A 19,814-nucleotide genomic window follows, 5' to 3' on the forward strand; every position below is an offset into this window, starting at 1 on the left:
CATTCTCTAGGCTTATGAGATGCCTCCTGTGCACTGTCTCCCATCTCTTCCACTTCCGATTCCAGCCGCAGCTTTGGTTAACAGCTCTGGGCAGGTTTCATCCCGCTCTGTGCTGTCAGTGCCTCATCTCAGGGTCGCGTCAAGAATCTAGCTTCCTGTCCTAAAGCTTCTCTGTTGCAGCACATGTGATGCTGTAGTACCAGTGAGGGTCTCCTCAGGGGGCAGTTAATGCCCCATGGGAGCAGCCCTCAGCACACAGGTGATAGCTGCTGAGAGATAAATCCTTCTTCTTTTCGTCCCTCAGGCAGACTGTTCTGAGCCAAAGTTTGTTAAGAATCCTGGGAAGGCTCTGCACTAAGTAGCCATGAACGCTAGTGGACCACTCAATAACACTACCTTGTTTTGTCTGGACTTTCCCTTTTCCGCCTGTTCACTCCCCTCTGTCTCATTCCTGTTCCCTGGGATCACATTCCCAAATAGAATGTGTCTACCTTTGTTTCAGGCTCTACTTTCAAGAATAACCCAGATTAAGACCGTAGGTAAATAGGTTGTTGGTAGACTAAATAATACAGGAATATAATTTCCCTTGACTCTGCACATGCTATAAGGAAACACTTAAGGGAGCACAGTTCATGGTAAGTTCGATGATTTTCCATCCTTTTCCTTTTTGAAAGTTCATCATCGATCCTGATGCCTGAATGCCTGAAGAAAGAAGTTGGTACAAATTAGCTTGTAATTGAATAGGCAAATTTCTTTGTGATGACAGCTCTAACTGTTTTTTCTTTGTGAGGCAGCCCTCAGCTATTTGATTGGATATTTCAATCTAATAAGGAGAAACCCTCAGTCTACTTAATGAGGTAAAGCTTTTCGTTGCTTTGGAAACAACCATATCACATTTCTTATTGTCTTTGGTAAAAAGCTGGAGCTTTTACTGCTGTAATCCTTTTTGCTAAGACACTCAGACATACCTTAAACATTTAAAAATTACTGGAATACTGTCAGGACTTTCTTATTCATGAAAAACTGAAGAAGTATCTTGAAAGATTTAGAGGTTATTAGGAATAAATTAAGGTTGCCCACATGCCAGCCCTGAGAAAAATGTTATCAGTTATAATTTTTTACTCATTTAAGGTACTGAAGACACTACAGAGAACAAGATTGGTTAAATCCCCCTCCGTCTTCACCAGAACTTATATTCTACTGGTGCGGAAAGTGAGACAGTAAGGAAATTAAATAATTAAAATACATAGCATTGGGCTTCCCTGGTGGTGCAGTGGTTGAGAGTCCGCCTACCGATGCAGGGGACGCGGGTTCGTGCCCCGGTCCGGGAAGATCCCACATGCCGCGGAGCGGCTGGGCCCGTGAGCCATGGCCGCTGAGCCTGCGCGTCCGGAGCCTGTGCTCTGCAACGGGAGAGGCCACGGCAGTGTGAGGCCCGCGTACCACAAAAAAACAAAAACAAAAAGAACCCCATAGCATTTCAAATAAAGGCTACATATAAAAATAAGTTGGGGATGGGGGAATGAACTTGCAAGTTTTTTGTTTTGTTTTGTTTAATTTCTAGGTCTCATTGAGAAAATGACGTTTGAACAAAGACCTGAGGAGGAGAAGAGAGTCAGTCATGTGGATGTCTGGGGGGAGAACCATTCAGGAAGTGAGAAAAGCCATCCCAAAAGCCCTGAGATGGAAAGATGCCAGTGTGGTTTGCGAGATGTGAGCATTAGAGATGAGGTTAGAAAGGGCATGGGGCAAGGAGGAAAGGAGGCAGTGGCAGATCATGTGAGAGAGGGGTTCTCGATGGATGTAGGGCCATACTATGCACCGAGGGGATATTTTGAAAAACTGGGAGGACATTTTGGTATTACTATGATTGGGGTGGTACTATGGGCTTTAATGGGTAGGCAACATTTATGCGCAAAGTACAGTAATGTTCGGGACAGTTCCACCCAACAGAGTATTTTTCCACATTTGTGTGTCTTTAAAATGCCCTGCTGCTCATTCGTGTAGATGTATGCTAACTTCTAAATTCCATTCATGGTAAGCTAGGTTATTGGGATCCACTCCCCATTGAAAACAAGTAAACGTCCTGGATAAAATATAGTTGATCAATTTTGGAAAGCTTTTGCTAATAATTTTTCAAATATTTTTCTGCCCCAGGCTCTCTCTCCTTGCTTTTCAGGAGTTCAGTTTCATGTATGTTAGGCCATTTGATGCTGTTCCATCAGTCACTGATGCTTTATTTAAAATATTTTTTTCTCAGTGCACTTATATTCGGATGATTTCTAGCAACCTGTCTTCAAGTTTAATGATGCTTTCATGACTGTGTCCAACCTACTGATAACCTATCAAATAATTTCAGATATTATATTTTTCAGTTGTAGGATTTCCATCTCATAAAAAAATATTACCCGTATCTCTCTCGAAATTCTCTACTTCTTCACATATTACATCTTGTTTTAGTAAGATTCCTTAACATGTTTATCATGGCTAAAGACCTTGTCTATTAATTGCAGGATCTGTACTGATTTATGTTTCTATTGATTTATGAGAAAGGTGACACTGCAGGGCAGTGGGAAAAGAATAGTCTTTCAAGAAGAGCACCTGGGTCAGCGGGATAGCTATATGAAAAAAAAATTAACACTTAACTGCACACCATACTCCAAAATCAATCCTACGTGGTTAGTAGATTTAAAGATTCAAAGAAAAACATTATGTTTTATTTTTAATTAATTTATTTTTTTTTAATTTATGGCATGTGGGATCTTAATTACCTGACTAGGAGTCGAACCCTTGCCCTCTGCAGTGGAAGTGTGGAGTCCTAACCACTGGACCACCAGGGAAGTCCCCCAAACATTATGTTTTTAGATGGTAAAACAGGAGAAGGTCCTTGTAGGCAATGGTTTCTTAGGATAGCAAAGGTACTAACCATAAAAGAAGATTGAAAAGTTAGACTTCAATAAAAATTTAAAATTTACAGTCATTAAAATTTAACAATGAGATGGTTAAAATGCAAGTCACAGATTAGGAAAAGTGTTTGTTTGTTTGCTGTACTCATAAATGAAAATGGACTCACTTTAAATCAAACAGAAAAAGACAACCTCACCAAAAATGGAATAAAGAACCAAAAGGCATTTTACTAAAGGGCATATTCAAAGGACTAATAATTACATGAAAAGGTGCTTTTTTTCATTAGTCATCAAGAAGTGTAAACTGAAACCACACAACCACCAAATGTTGGTGAGGGTGTGGAGCAATGAAAAGTCTCACACGCTGCGGGTGGGAGTGTAAATTTGGACAATTGTTTGGCACTGTCAACTACAGCTAACCATAAACGTAACCTATGTTGGAGCTATTCTACTTTTAGGTATATATCCCAAGAGAAATATGTATCTATGTGATACATATATAGCTTTAGATACACATAATATGCTGATTAGTATAGTAATGTTCACAACAGTATTATTTGCAATAGCTGCAAACCTGGAAATAACATGAATATTCAGGATCAGTGTAAGGGACCAGCCACAAAAGACATATGACTCCATTTTTATGAACTATCTAGAATAGGCAAATCTATAGAGACAAAAAATAGATTAGTGGTTGCTTAGGGCTGGAGAGGATGCAGGGTAGGGGAGTGACAGCTAAAGAATATGGAGTTGTCCTGAGGTGATGAAAATGTTCTAAAACAGACTGTGCCTGTCAATGGTTGCACTTACCTGTGAATATACTAAAGAAACATTAAACTGTACATTTTAAATGGATGAAAATTGTATGGTATAGGAATTATACCTTAATATAGCTGAAATTTAAAAAATAACAGTATAAACGATAAACTGCAGCATATTCACACAATTAAATGCCATACAGCATATAATAAAATACAAACCTGTTACATGCAACAGTGGATGAATCTCAAATGTAATATGGAAAGAAATAAAATACTACAGAATATTTACTGAATAATTCATTTCATGTGAAATTAAAGAAAAGACAAAACTAATCTTTTGATTATGGTTATATTTGGGGAGAAGTTGCCCTTGACTGAGCATGCTCTATTTCTTGATCTGGGTGGCAGCTGCAAGGTTATGTTTGTGTTAGTCTTTGAAAGTTTATTGAACTGTTTATTTACAGTTTCACCACATTTTTGGATTTTGTAATTCAACAAAAGTTTATTAAGAAAAATTTTTTAGAAATCCAGTTCAGTAAGTTGTCCTATTAATATGCATTGAAAAGCTGGACTAGAAGAATACAGAAACATTTTGATAGTTCATTTTTGTGGGTTGGGAGTATGCTGAATTTTAATTTTTGTCCATATGCTTTTCTGTATTTTCCAAATTACCAGAGTGGACATAAATATATACATCTATCAGTAGAAAAAATGCTATATAAATACAATTGTCTGAGATCTTGTATTGTTTATACTCATTTAATCACAGTGTGAGGACTTTGGTTTTTGCTCCCAGATAGGAAGGGATTGTCATTTTAGAGTGAAGGAGGGTGTGGCTGCTTGTCTGGGGATATCCTGGCAGCCCTCCTGACTGCCAGGAACTCAACGGCCACTCAGCAGAGAAGAGCAGAGGTGCAGGTGTAGGGGCCCAAAAGATGGTAAACTAAGCCTCAGTAGGTGGCGCCCAGTAAGCCCGGTTGGGTCGTGGTCCTCCTGGAACCTGAGTCTTTACTGCAGAACTGTGGTTGGACCAGAGACTTAAGCTCTAGCCTCCGTGCTGGGTAAACTGAAAGACTGTAATCTAATCATAGTAATCCCCATGTTTTTGTAAAGCCCGAAGCTAAGAGCGGTTTTTTTTTCCTTACATTTTTATGAGGTTGTTAAAAAAAAAAAAAAAAAGAAAAATAAGCGACAGAGGCGACTGTTCCTGCCCTGCAAATACTAAAATATTTGCTATCTGGCTTTTTACAGAAAAAGTCTGTCAACTCCTTGATTAAGAAACTCTAGGCTGAAAAATTTTAAGGTATTTAAAAATGTTACCTGGGTAAGCTGTTGTTGGCGAGAAGCCCCGTGTGGAATGAGCCTGCCCGGGCATTTTCGGTCAGTGGTCACGAGCTGTAGTACTGCCCAGGCTCGTCAGAAAGTAAGTCAGAATCCACTAAGCAGAGTGTGAAAGCTCACCTCTGGAGAATCCAGCCTGCACGGGAATGGCCAGGCACCAGCGGCCTCACGCAACGTGCTCTTCCTGGCAGAGGGCTCCAAAGGGTAAGCGAAGCTCCGTGCAGCCCGCAGCGGATCGCAGAGGAGGGGGCGGGGTTCAACTGGGAAAGCAGCGTCGTCACTCCTGGAGAAGACAGCGGAGCCCCCTTGGGAGCTTTCTCTTCTCTCCTCTGCTCCAGGCAGCCGAAGTGACTGCGAGGTCTGCCCCACCTCTGTTAACTTTTGGAGAAGCGCCGCGTGGGCGTGGCTGCCACCTAGCGCCTGCGCAGTGGTCGCTCGCAGGGTCCTCCCACCGCGCAGGCTCGGCGGGTCCGTCCGCGCTAGGAGGAGTACGACCCTGCTTCAGTACCCGAGGGAGGAGGAAAGCAGGGCGGAAGGACATGTACAGTGTGTTTTGCTGAACAGTTTGAGAGTGAGTTGTGGACGTCATAACCCTTCACCCTTAAATGTTACCAATATTTGACCTGCGCGGCAGACCATTTCATTTAATTCAGCCTAATATCGCAGTACTGTCCCCTGAGAATAAGGGATTCTTCTACATCAAGGTTTATCAACTGTGGCGCTTTTGATTTTGGCGTGCAGTCTCTTTGTAGTGAGGGGAGTGGGGCTGTCGTGGGCATTGTACAGTGTTCAGTAGCACTCCTGGCCTTCACACGCTGCTGGATGCCAGTCGCACCCGGCCCTCCCCTCCCCAACTTGTGACAACCCAAAATGTTTTCAGACATTATCACGTGGGTGTGGGGAGGGCGGGGCAGAGCAAAATCGCCCCAACTGCGGACTACTGGCCTATAGGATCAGTGCTGTGTCTTTAGGAAATGTATCCCTAGGCTTTTCAGACCTGGGGAGGCGGAATGCAGTAAACGTTGTTACATTACTCTAAGTTAATATATAGTCCATATTAGAATTTCCTCCATTGTCCCCCCACGCCACCCCAAATCCTTGCTTACCCTGTTGTTGTCTGTAGAATAAAAATCCAGGATATAACAAGGATCACGTGTCGATTTTAGTCATAAAGTCTCTTGAGCTTCCTTCAGTTTAGACTACTTCCTCAGCCTTTTTTGCTGATTTTTTTTTTTTTCTGGCATTGACTTTTTTGGGAAAGTTCAGACCAGTGGTTTAACAGAATGCCCTTCAATTTGGATACTCAAATTGGTCCTCGTTGAAAGATTGACGTTGAATTTTTTGGCTTTTCTGGCTGGAATTCCACTTAGGTGATGTTATATCCGATGTTTTCTGTTTCACAGACCTATTTAGCTGTTCTAACAACATTTAATTTTCAAAAGCCCATTTATTTCGCAGTGATTTGAGATACCACTTTTATCACATACATAAATTTCCACATTGTACGTGGCTCTACATCTATATTTACTATTTTTTTCTATTGATCTGATTGTCTACTCAAGTGCTAATATTATACTGTTTTAATTATAGAAACTGTATAATATGTTCTAATATCTGGTAGAGCTAGGCCTGCCTTATTGCTGTTTTCTTATTTTGATTTCCTGTTTTGGGGGAAATAATCTTGCTTATTTATTTTTTCCATGTAAACTACAGAAACTAGCTGTGTAAAAAACACTTTGAAAATTGGCATTAATTTATGATTTTGCATTATTCAATTGAGGAGCAAGGTTTATTTTTCCTTTTATTCAAGTCACAGTTTTCTATCTTTCAGGAAAGCTTTAAAGTTTTTCTCATACAGGTTTTGCACAGTTCCTATAACATTTACTCCTAGGATATTTTTTCATTTTTGTTGGTAATGTAAATGGGGTCATCTCTTCTATTTTCCCCTATAATCACTTATTGCTTAAACATATGAAGACATCGATTTCTACATGTAATTTTGTATCTCGCTCTCATATTGAATTTCCTATTGCTTCTAGTTTTGCATTGATTCTATTGGCATCTCTATTTATGCTTTTATATAATTGCAGTGATTATTCATTTTAAAGCTCAAATTGCCCATCTTTGGCTTCTGTGTTCATTTGATAACTGCAAATGTCTTGATAGCTTCCTTGCTTTTGGATACTTTAAAGAGTCCCAGTCTCGTATTGGAACAGTCTCATTTACTGCTCCAGACCTAGAATCAGCCATTTCTCAAAGGAGACTTCATTGCTTTCAGTGAAAATGGTATTTGTTGACCACAGTCTGTGCATGTAGGATGTTCATGGCTAAAAGGCTTGTTGTTACTTCTCAGACATTTTAATACAGATCTAGGAAATATGTGGTTTTTCAAAGAAAAATAAATCATAACTTTGTGCTGATACTCCAATTCTAATGAAAGGTTATAGAATTTTTTACTTATTTAATTTTATAGAATCTCTTTTCTGCTGAAAAGCATGGTTCCTAATAATGTTAACATAATTGCTTATTTACTTTTCCCCATAATATATGTTAGTTTCAAAATAACAGAACCAAAGTTATAATGAATTTATAAAAGTGCTAAATGTAGTTTGATACAACTAAGTTTATTTGTTTCAGGTTGTTTTCAAATCTAGGTTGCTTAATTAAAAAGAAAATTAAGTCCAAAGTAGGGAGAAAAAAAAAAAACAAGTCTTAAATATTTCTAACTTTTTGAGGATAATGTCTATCTCATTTTCTCTCATTTTTATTGATACAAATATTTAAATCTATGAATCTTTTTCTAAACACTCTTTAGCAGTATCCTGTAAACTCTGATATCATGTTTTCATTATTTGTTTCTAGAAAATTTCATTATCAGTTGTTATTTTTTTCTTGAGTCAAGCTAAGTTTAATAGAAACATTTTAAATTTCAAAGTGGGAAGATTTTCTTATGTTTTGATTGTTATGGATTCATACTTTTATCATCTTGTTGATGGAGAATATTATTTGTACTTTTCTTTATGTAATTTATTGAAGTATAGATGTCTCTGTCATTATGGAATCAATTATTATAAATGGTTTTTGGTACCATTTTTGGTCTTGGACCAAGGGAGGTATACTAAAGTCTGCTATTATTTATGTATTTCTAGTCTCTTTGAGTCTCCCGTAGTTTCTGCTAAATGAAAGAAGCTACTGTGTTATTTGCTGCATATTTTATAAATATTTTATTTTCACTGTGAATTGTAGCATTTAGCATTTGTAAAGTGCTCTTTGACTTGTTAATAGGTTTGGGTCTAAATTCTACTTAGTTGGATTTCAAAATCTCAATTCTTTCTTTGTATTTTCTTGGTATACCTTTGTGCATCCTTTCATTGTTAGCATTTCTGAATTGTTTTAGGTGTGTCTTTGTCTTTTATGTGCAGCAAAGAGTTGGGTTTTGCTTTGGAATCAACTGTTTTGTCCATTTAGTAGGGGGGTTAAGCCCTCTGTTGGTAGATACGTTTGGTTTCAGTAGCTCATCTTTATTATATGTAAGATGTAGCATATAATATTTGATGATGGTAATTGCTATTGAGGAAGATAAAGGAGGGGGAGGAGAGTAGGAAATGCTAGGGGGGAGTTTTCTATTTTAAGTAAGTGGTCAGGGAGAGCCTCAGCGAGAAAGTGACTTTCGCACAAACTCTTGAAGTAGGTGAAGGAATGAGTCGTTTGGATAAGTGGGCTAAGACTTACCCTGACTGAGAGAACTGCAAGGCCCTGAGGCACAAGATTACTTGGTGTGTTTTCAGAGAACAGCAAGGAGGCTGGTGTGACTGGAGCGCTGTGTGCAGGAGAATAGTAGGAGACAGGCCAGAGGGGATAAAGTCGAGGGTATCAGATAGAGCCCTCAGTCTCAGGGAGGGAAAGGACTATCCCTTGACGAGGAATTTTAGTGCCACATGTTGAAATAATATTACTTCTGCCATTCCACAGTCATAAACTAATAACTCTGTGAGAATGCATTAGTAACTCTGGGAATTCCAGCCTAGGTGGGAGAAAGAAGCCAGTCTTATGGGTTTTATATTTTGGGGTGCAACTCAAATTATGCATGAAATAGTTTAATCTCTGCTGGTTTTGAAGGTTGGATTATGAAACACCTTCCAATGCAGTGGAAATGATCCTTGAATATATTCCTCAAATCTCTGATGTTACAGTTTCTACTTTATATTCTACCCCCAAACTCATCAGATATAGCTTCACAACTGCAGCTTTTTGCCGTTTAGCTGAAGGCGTGAATTTACAGGGGAAAACTTTATTGAAACATAGCAATGAAATGTATCTTGACTAATAAATGTTTAAAAAGCAGAAAAACATTAAAATTCTATACAGAGATGCTTGACCAAAGGCGAGCACACAGTTTTTTGAATTCTTTTAAAAAATATTCAGCTTAAAACAGTTTGTTCTTTTTATAAAGAAATACGTTGTTTTAACAGAAAACTGTATGACAGAGAAGGTAGAATGAAATGAGTGCATCTATGAGGGAAGGGTTAAGGGTGAATTAAGTCTGTAATCCAGGAAAACAATGTTTAAGATTCCAGTGGATGGGAACAGAGAAGGGACAAACTTTCAATACATGCAGGATTACTTCTTCCTTGTCTTTTTGTGTTTCATTTTGCTGCACTTTAATTTTCTTTCCTCTTTTTTTTTCCTCCTTCACCTTTTTTTTTTTCTTAAGCTAAACTGTCAGTGAAATGCTGTCTGAATAAGTCACAACTCATAGAAAACTGAACAGTGCATTGTAAAATAGGACAGAAAACAAAAGACTTCATCTGAGAGCTGAGATCATCGCGTTGGGGTACACAGACCCAGTGCAGCAATTCAACAGTGTTTCTTAGAGCCTGAGACAGTTTCCACAATTCTTGGTGTGCTATTGCCCCCTGCTGTTCTTGTGGAAGCACTGACAACAGAAATAGGTTTTCAAAACGTTTCATGTTTTAGTCTAATTTAGCGTGTCATCAGAGAAAATTAGACGAAGCAGTTCAAATATTTAAAACAATAATTTAAGGAATTGTTTTCTAAAAAGCTGAATATCAGAGAAATCCCAAAGCATCTTCCCTACTCCCCAATAGATCAAAAAGAAATGTATGATTCTGTTATTTGGCTAATGAATCTAGTTTCCTTTTTAAGTTGCTGAAGAGAGCAAAGCACAAGGCAATTGAGGTAGCTCGGAGAAAAAGTGGTGAAGTAAGCAGGGAAAATGGAGGGCAAAATGTGCAAAAGGAGGGGGTAATGAGTAATTTACATACAGCGAGGGTAAAGCAGTTCAGTCCTGAACAGATCATTCGCATTCCTCTGAGGGTGTTGGATAGAAACTGTTTTGTCTCCACAGAAGAGGGTGGGTGGGTCATTTGCGAACCTTCAGGTCTTCTGCCTCCTTGTTCTTGGGTTTGGTCATGAAAACTTCTCAGAACCATTATGATGTGAATTGGGGCCCCTGAAGCAGAGTAGAAGCATATAATCCTTGGAGCTAATTTCCTGACTTACTCTGCAATTTCTAAAGAGGTCTGGGCTGTCTACTGGATGAAAGTTAGCCCATGTGCAAATATGTGTGTTTGAGCATAGGAGTTTCATGTTATTTTTTCCAGGTTTCATAACTCTAGCAACCATGGGCTGCTAGTTCCTGCATGCCAGTTCTTCCAGTGGGATTAGGTAATTAGGTGCCAGGATCCCCTCCACTCAGTAAAAGCAATTTAAAAACTAGGGGCCTTGTTTCAGCATTTTGTTTTTGCTTAGACCCTTTCTCAATGAGGAACATGACTAGAGAAGAATCTTTTAATATTTAGAAAATCACATGCATATTTATATACGAAATTACATCCTGTTATGCTAAACCTAGAAATCCAGCCTGAACTACTGTTGAAAGATTTAGTTTTGGCTGTAAATACCACTAAGAATGTCGTTTCTAACTTCTGAAGTCCCCACCTCAAAGGCACGAATGATGAATTCTAAGATAAAAATTTGAGAAAACATTTACATCATTTATTTCAGATAACAATAAGCTGATTCCTTAATACTTGAGGTAGTTACGTTCACAGTGTTGGTTTTAGTGCTTACAGAATTTTGTTTCTCCTGTGTGATATTTTACTGTTTACTTACTCACTTAAATGTGTATTTTCCACTATGGCAGATGTTAAAGATATGGTGAAAAATATGATAGACTCTGCCTTTAAGCTTTTTATAGTAGTTTAGCAAAATGTAGAACAACAGTATGATAATCACATAAGAAGGAGCCAAGAGTAGAAAAATAATTTCCCATTCCTTTTCACTTTATCATTTTATTCCCTTTCATTCCGTTCCATGTCATTCCATTTCTTCTCTTTACTATTTTATTTGTATTCATTTTGTTTAAATTACAAATCAGGAAAGCTGATTGTCCTTTTAATTTATCTTTGCACAACCCCTAGTACTCCAGCACTTTATACAAAGTTTGCATGTATTTGTAATAAATATCTGCTGAATGAAATACGAGCACTTACTAGTTGCCTTAGTACTATCCTGTGCCTATGTAAACTAGATGCACATTTGGTTTCAACAGAGGAAAAGAGTGAAATTAAGGGGAATTTATCTAGACCTAGATGGAAGTATTAGAAATATATTTTTTGTATTCAAACTCTAAGGGGTAATAAGAAACTTTTTAAATGAGAAAAACTAGAACACAAAAATTCCACCATGTAAGTACTTGAATCTTTTTTTTTTAAAACATCTTTATTGGAGTATAATTGCTTTACAATGGTGTGTTAGTTTCTGCTTTATAACAAAGTGAATCAGCTATACATATACATATATCCTCATATCCCCTCCCTCTTGAGCCTCCGTCCCACCCTCCCTATTCCACCCCTCTAGGTGGTCACAAAGCACCGAGCTGATCTCCCTGTGCTATGTGGCTGCTTCCCACTAGCTATCTGTTTTACATTTGGTAGTGTATATATGTCCATGCCACTCTCTCACTTCGTCCCAGCTTACCCTTGCCCCTTCCGTGTCCTCAAGTCCATTCTCTACGTCTGCGTCTTTATTCCTGTCCTGCCACTAGGTTCATCAGAACCATTTAAAAAAAAAAATTCCATATATATGTGTGAGCATGCGGTATTTGTTTTTCTCTTTCTGACTTACTTCACTCTGTATGACACACTCTAGGTGACTACAAATAATTCAATTTCATTTCTTCTTATGGCTGAGTAATATTCCATTGTATAGATGTGCCACATCTTCTTTATTCATTCATGGACACTTAGGTTGCTTCCATGTCCTGGCTATTGTAAATAGAGCTGCAATGAACATTGTGGTACATGACTCTTTTTGAATTATGGTTTTCTCAGGGTATATGCCCAGTAGTGGGATTGCTGGGTTGTATGGTAGTTCTATTTTTAGTTTTTTAAGGAACCTCCATACTGTTCTCCATAGTGGCCGTATCAATTTAAGTTCCCACCAACAGTGCAAGAGGGTCCCCTTCTCTCCACGCCCTCTCCAGCATTTATTGTTTGTAGATTTTTTGATGATGGCCATTCTGACTGGTGTGAGGTGATACCTCATTGTAGTTTTGATTTGCATTTCTCTAGTGATTAGTGATGTTGAGCATCCTTTCATGTGTTTGTTGGCAATCTGTATATCTTCTTTTGATAAATGTCTCTTTAGGTCTTCTGCCCATTTTTGGATTGGGTTGTTTGTTTTTTTGATATTGAGCTGCATGAGCTGCTTGTAAATTTTGGAGATTAATCCTTTGTCAGTTGCTTCATTTGCAAATATTTTCTCCCATTCTGAGGGTTGTCTTTTCATCTTGTTTTCGTCTTTTCCTTTGCTGAGCAAAAGCTTTTAAGTTTCATTAGGTCCCATTTGTTTATTTTTGTTTTTATTTCCATTTCTCTAGGAGGTGGGTCAAAAAGGATCTTGCTGTGATTTATGTCATAGAGTGTTCTGCCTATGTTTTCCTCTAAGAGTTTGACAGTGTCTGGCCTTACATTTAGGTCTTTAATCCATTTTGAGTTTATTTTTGTGTATGGTGTTAGGGAGTGTTCTAATTTCATTCTTTTACATGTAGCTGTCCAGTTTTCCCAGCACCACTTACTGAAGAGGCTGTCTTTTCTCCATGGTATATTCTTGCCTCCTTTATCAAAAATAAGGTGACCATATGTGCATGGGTTTATCTCTGGGCTTTCTATTCTGTTCCACTGATCTCCCACGTTCCCTTAAATAGAAAAAGGTGCTAAATGTCTCTTCATAGCCTATTTGGCCATAGTTGTCCCACCTACAGTTTTAAAAACAGACTGAACTTGATCTTCTGAAATCCTTCCTTGAACTGCAGCTCATTCTGTTAAAGAAGTCCTGGGAGAGAGGTCCTATTGGTATTGTTGATAGTCCCTAAAAGGTGAGGATGGTAACTGGGATGAAGGCAGCTGGGAGGGGTCTTCAGCAAACGGAGGGCTGTTGGGAAACTGGGCAGAGGCACATCTGGTCAACAAGATACCAGCTCCTTTGATGAGAGCTAGCAGAATGCCACCCATTGCGGCTGACCCAACCATGGCCACTGGTCCATTTCTTGCTGCCAGGATGGCTCCTGTTAAGGCACCACTCGTGATGCAGTTCCAGGGGTCTTCTTTCCCTCTGACGTGAACCATACTGCAGTCAATCATGGAAAACAGACCTCCCCAAACTGCAAAGCTACCTCCCAACTGCAGAGCCCTGGTTCTAATAGCTGTCAGATTCCCTCATAGTCTGTGGTTTACTCCCACCCGAGAATTGCGAAAACCTTTGCTTGAAAGATCCCACCGCCTATGGCTCCCATCGTAAAGACCCCATCACAGTCGTCCACATTGCGCCAGGGGCAAGGCTTGTGCCGTGTACTCCTCCATCTTGACTCTGCCACTCCTGAATCTCTTTTTAATGATTATCGTAAGTTGCCAAAACATATGAATTTTCAACATTTCTGCCTGTGCGATTCTTATCAGATCTGAGTACATGCAACCTACTGAAGATTTGGTAGAAACCTGAACATAGGTAGCGAGCAATGATGATGCCTGTTTTTCAAAAGGAAGCTGAAACTTATTTTCTTTTTGAATCAAGAACTAACTTATCAGTGTTTCACTGTACAAAATTCATAGTATATTGGAACATGCTTTTTGCCACCTTAATGGTGTAACCCAAATTGTCTGCTCCTATTTAATTGTTCTACTTAAATTGTATTGAATGCCAGTATCTAAGAAAACTGTCAGCATGAATGGTTCCAGAATTTCATTGGGTTACTGAGAAGTGGATCTTCTCTGCAAGTATACTATGTTATACTATAGAGTATTCTATATATGTAGTTTTCTTATATAGTATCTATATGTAGTTGTCCTATGAAGTTATCTATATCTAGTAATGCAGTATTCCATTAATGTCTAATATTTGAGAACATTTACAATATGAATGGAACTTAATCTAAGAGACATTCAACTAACTTTTTTTTCTTTTTACATTTCAATACTGGATATTAATACTGGATTATTAATAATACTGGATATTAATAAGAAAGATAGTCAAAATAATTATGATCAATATTATGTCAAAAATAATAAATGCTTGGTGTTAGTCTGCATACAATTCAGTTTTTGGTGTAAAGTTCTTTGGTTGCAAGAAGGAATATTTAGTTTATTTCACTAATAGAAATATCTTCTAATGCTAGATGGCCTCTTGGTATTTCTTCTGCTGTTGATTTTTAGCATCGTTATCTGTGATTACATGAATGGAGTTGAGTGGGGAGGTACTCATCATGTTTATTCCAAATAAGACTATGTAACGGATTGCTATAGTAGTAATGAGGTAGACAGGCAATGCAACTGCCTGATATTTTTGAGGCCAATAGGTTAAGCCTAAGGTGTTCAACCAAGATTCAGGAATAAAAGGCCACATGAGATATAGTGTGCACCAAAATTGGGAGCTTAACAGCAAAGCAAGCCATAGATCGCTCTTTCTGGAAATGGCAAGGGTGACTTTTCCACCATTTTTTCTGTGGCTGTAGACAATCTTGGGCCCGTCTTGCTGGCAGCTCGGCCTCCTGAGTGCCGAGTGCCCTGCAGGAGGAGAAATTGAGGGAAAGGCCAGGGCGTCCCCCGCTGGGGTGCAGGCGCACCACCTTCGTACCGGGTGGGAGGGTGCAAGCTGTAGAGTAGGTTTATGTTCTTCTTTCTTTCCCGTCTCAAGTCCCATGGACTCCACCTAGAAAGTTTGGAACTGTTTTCTGGTAAGTGGTCGTGTGGAAATTAGTATGGAAGAAGCTCACAGGGTTCAACAAATAGTTGACAGGAACTGTAGTTTAAATAGCGTAAAGGCTTCTTTTAATTTTAGTATTTTGTGACTCTTCTTCACATCAGGCATTGCCTAAAAGCATGTTTAAAAAAAAGCGCCAGCTTCTGAGTTTCATATGTGCAGTGGCTTCATGTCTAGTCAATCGTCACAAGGCATTTTATAAGTGCTTCATTGCATATGGTGCTGGGCTAGGTGCTGATGAGGGAGAACAGCACAGACTGTGTTCCATCCTCGAGTTATTTATAATAGAATGTGAGAGGAATAAAAAGAAGTCCGAAAGCACAGAATTAGAAGAAAAAGTAAGGTAGATAGCGTCTTGCTTCTATTTCAGTGAAGTGTCTTTGGGGAGGCTTGGTTAGTATAGGGTGGAGTGGTTGAAACTGTTGAAGGTACAGACCTTCTCAAATTATCCACCAAAAAGTTGGAATTCATGAATATAGATCCCCCTCTGTACAGGAAGCAATCTGCCTGTCTCTGTCCCTATCTCTGTGTTGCTTTGAAACCCAGATCTCTGGATGGCTGAAAACAATGGAAATTATTAGAGCTCCTCATAATTGATCACTCTTGCCAAAGCCATATTGATAGATATGGTTGGGATTTAGGACAAAAACAATAGCCCACATGACTTGGAAAATGAAAATAAATGTGCTGCTGAGATGCTGAAAATATATCATTAAATAGCCTAAGAGGTATAGGAAATAATTTATGTATGTTTTAGGCTGGTCAGTATGAGGTTTGTATTTTAGATGGTCTCTTCTCTCAATTCAAATTGCCTTAGGCTTCTGGCTTTTTAAAAATATTTTGTATTCATGAACACTTCTTTTATAATTGATGGGGATGTTTGCTTATGGCCCAACTCTAATTTGTAAGCTGGAAAGTTCATTTATTTATTCATTCCACATCTATTATGTATTTACTGTGTGCCAGATATGATGATAGTGATTGGGCTTTACGTTAATTATAAAGCATACTTAAAATTTTGTGAGCTCTATTTACCTAAATTCCAAGAAATCATGTTCAGAGAACAAATCAAGGCAAGAACAAGTGGGTCTGTTACATTTTGTCTAGATCTCTATTGTAGCAGTTGTCACACTTTCCTTTTTTACATTAATTTTGCCTGCTGGAATGAGAGCAGAGCATGGTCTGGATTTGATCATCATTGTGTTCTCAGCCTCTGACACAAAACGTGAAACATAATAGAGACCCAACAAGGGAGGTTTGGATGAATTTAAAGCACCACATACACAAACATAACATTGTTCTTTCTGAAGACATTTTTATTTTCACTGGGTGTCAAGGCTGTTTCACACTGGAATATCTTCCTCTAGGAAGAGGCAACATCTTTTCGTAAAAACCCTTGTTATCTAAATATCTTTCTTCCAGAATTAGACTGAACATTGATCTGAAGTACTTTGGCTTGACTTTGATCTGAAGCACTAAGATTTCCTCTTAGTGGAATCTGATTAAAATCATTTTTGTTATAATTAAGGTCTTCACGTTCCAAGTGAGTATTTGCTCGACATTTATGAGAACAGTTACTTTATATTAATCAATAATATTTTTCAATTTGCCTGGTAGGTAAAAATCAGGCTTTAGAGAAGCAGTTCTTATTTGGGAGATGCTGACGATGAGCTTTCTGAGGAACCCTTCTCGTTCATCTAGCATTTGTTGCTTTCTGTGTTTTCAGTGGGTTTATGTCCACCTAAATACATTTCAGAAGTGCTTTGAGTATGAAACAGTGCAGAAAGGAGACAGCACTCATATGCCGCCAGAGGATTATGTAATTCACACGAAATTCTTGATGATTCCCATTTAGGGTGGGAGTTAATGGTAGTACTTTGGAGTAAAATCCCTGATGCTACGTTTATTAGATCTCATATGGGTCTGATGGGATTGTCACTTACCATTGAGTAAATTGTGCACTGTACAAAGAAACTGATCTAAGGTGCACACTGTTTATATCATAGACTTACCAATTTGAATATTTATTGAGACAATTTTATGGCAGAGGACAGTCAAGTTTCTTGTTCAGATAAAATTAGTATATTATGATACATTTTCTGGCAAATGGAAGTAAAATGTCTTGAGGAAGAGGTCCTTGTTTTTTTTGTTTGCACAAATGCTCTGTATGGGCTAGTGGTGGCCTGAACTTGGACAAGTTACATAACTCCTTTGGCCTTCAAGTGAAGATATTAATCCCTACCTCACTAAATTGGTTGACAGTGTTAGACATGTCTGGCATATGGTCAGCATTCAAGAAATGCTTTTGAATGAATATGAAAGCACTGAGCTTAATGTATGTGGTAAAGGTTTGATAAGTTGCAGCTCACTTTTGCCTTGAATAAGGGGAATTTTAGAGGGATTAAGTATATGTGTAAATATATGTATTTGAACTTTTGAACTTAAGTGTTTCACATTTTACACTTATTACTATGTGGTATTACCTTGGATATCCATACTGAGATGTTTGGAGTCCTTCTTTATTTTCCTGAGGGGTATGCATCCAGCATAAAGAAAATTATGATAATTGTGACCCATTGAAAGGAAAATAGTGTCTCGTAGTTGAGTTTCTTTTGGAATCCCAAAATACTGGTATCCTAGGTTTAGAAGGGTCTGTTTGAATTTCCCTTGATTTATCAAATACGTATTAGTCAGTTATTACATGGGAGTATCTCTGCTATGCACTAGGGCTGTAAAGATAACCAAGATACTCTTGTCAAGTAGTTGCAAGTCTTTGCATGAACATTTCCAGGGACAATTCACAATTACTAACTTGATTTTTAGGAATCTCTTTTAAGACAAATCAAAATTTGTCTTCCTGTAACTTTCATTTATTGGTGTTAGCTTTACTCTTTGGGGCACAAAAAATAAGTCTGATTCTGTGATAGAAAGGTCCTTCTTACTTATTAAGGTAATTAAGGTTTTTCAGAAACTTCTGTTCTTCAAGTTAAACATCACTGTATAAATCTGCTGTTTCTCAAGCCTCTTCTCCCTCTTGCTCCCATTAGTGCCTTCCAGGTCATCTACTTACCTCTAAAGGTGTGGTAGCCACTGGGTATTCAGGGCTCCAGATGTATACCGACCACTGCAGGATACAGTAGTATGATCACTTCCAGCATTCCAGATTCTGTCCCTCAAATCTCTCTGAGTGTTCATTTTGTACTGTATTAAAAAGTATTATATTTATTTTGCACAAGTTACCATGTAAAGTATTTTTGGGAAAAGGATAAGTGACCTCCTTAATTTCTTGAGGAGCTCTTCATATACTGTATCCGACATTCCAAATGGGAACTATAATGAGGCTACCTTGCTAGAGTTCTGGGTTATTGAATTACGATTTGGAAGTCATTTTTGGTCCAGTTGGTTAAAGCCACTGTAATTCATACATTTTCTGACAGCTAAGAGGTGACTGACTAGCAGAGGAAGGACTTCTATAGTTTTGCACAATCCATTTCTAGAAATTATTATCTCATTTAAACATTATGTTTCTTTTTGATGAACAAAGAATATGACAGGGAAAGAATTGTTCTACTTATAACTCTAAGCACTTACTAAAAAAACTTAATATCTTCTTAACATTTTTATTTAAGTTAACAAATGTGTGGAACTCTCTTTATACCAAGTGTACTCTGACTCAGTGTTTGGGACAAGTAGCCCTGCCTAGCAGAGTGCCAGAAGATGCCAGTTATAACTTAGCCACAATTTATAGGTGTGTGCACTGCTTTGCTTTGTTCCTTTTAGTAGAAGGAAAGGACAAAGAGAGATGCAGTAATTAATTGGAAGATGGGAACAGGGAAGAGAACTATGCTTAAATAAATGCGGAGTGTTTGGCAGTAGTGTGGGTTAGAATTAGATGGGTAGTGTGTTAGTTTCTTAGGGCTGCTATGACAAATTACCACAAACTTTGTGGCTTAAAACAACAGAAATTTGTTCTCTCTTAGGAGCTCAGAAGTCCAAAATCAAAGTGTTGGCGAGGCCATGCTCCCTCTGAAGGCTCCACAGAAGAATCCTTCCTTGCTCCCTCCGAGCTTTGGTGGCTCCCGGCAATCCTTGGCATTCCTTGGCACGTAGATGCATCACTTCAGTCTGTCTGTGTTTTCACATGACTTTCTTTCCTGTGTCTCCTCTTGTCTCTTTGTCCAGATCTCTTTCTCTTATAAAGGCACCAGTCATTGCATTAGGGCCCAACCTAATCCAGCAGAACCTCATCTTAACTTGATGACCTGTAAAGATGCTATTTCCAAATAAAGTCATATTTACAGGTACTGGGGGTTTGGATTTGAACATATCTTTCTGGGGAACACAATTTAACCAACAACGGGTGAGACGGTACTAAATCATGGAACACTTTAAATGACAGGTAGAATAGTTGGGGTTTTATTTATAAGCCAGTGGAATCACTGGACAATTTAAGCAAGGGTGCTGATAAGATACTTATGACAGGAAGGTCTGGCAGCAGGCATTATGCTTCAGTATACTGAACTGA

At 38.4% G+C, this 19,814-nt stretch overlaps 1 protein-coding gene and 2 pseudogenes across 3 annotated transcripts in view; 1 reads left to right on the forward strand and 2 right to left on the reverse strand.

Moving 5' to 3' along the window:
- LOC307186477 (zinc finger MYM-type protein 6-like) overlaps positions 1–19,814 on the forward strand; it is a 1,023,730-nt gene that overhangs the window by 107,070 nt on the left and 896,846 nt on the right. The gene's annotated exons all lie outside the window — the stretch shown is intronic.
- LOC307186682 (mitochondrial import inner membrane translocase subunit Tim17-A-like) lies at positions 13,110–13,893 on the reverse strand (annotated as a pseudogene). The gene has a single exon. The product of its transcript is annotated as a mitochondrial import inner membrane translocase subunit Tim17-A-like (transcript).
- LOC307186786 (phosphatidylinositol N-acetylglucosaminyltransferase subunit P-like) lies at positions 14,625–19,007 on the reverse strand (annotated as a pseudogene). The gene has a single exon. The product of its transcript is annotated as a phosphatidylinositol N-acetylglucosaminyltransferase subunit P-like (transcript).

Source organism: Stenella coeruleoalba, assembly GCF_951394435.1.
Source record: "Stenella coeruleoalba genome assembly, chromosome: 5".
Lineage (NCBI taxonomy): Eukaryota > Metazoa > Chordata > Mammalia > Artiodactyla > Delphinidae > Stenella > Stenella coeruleoalba.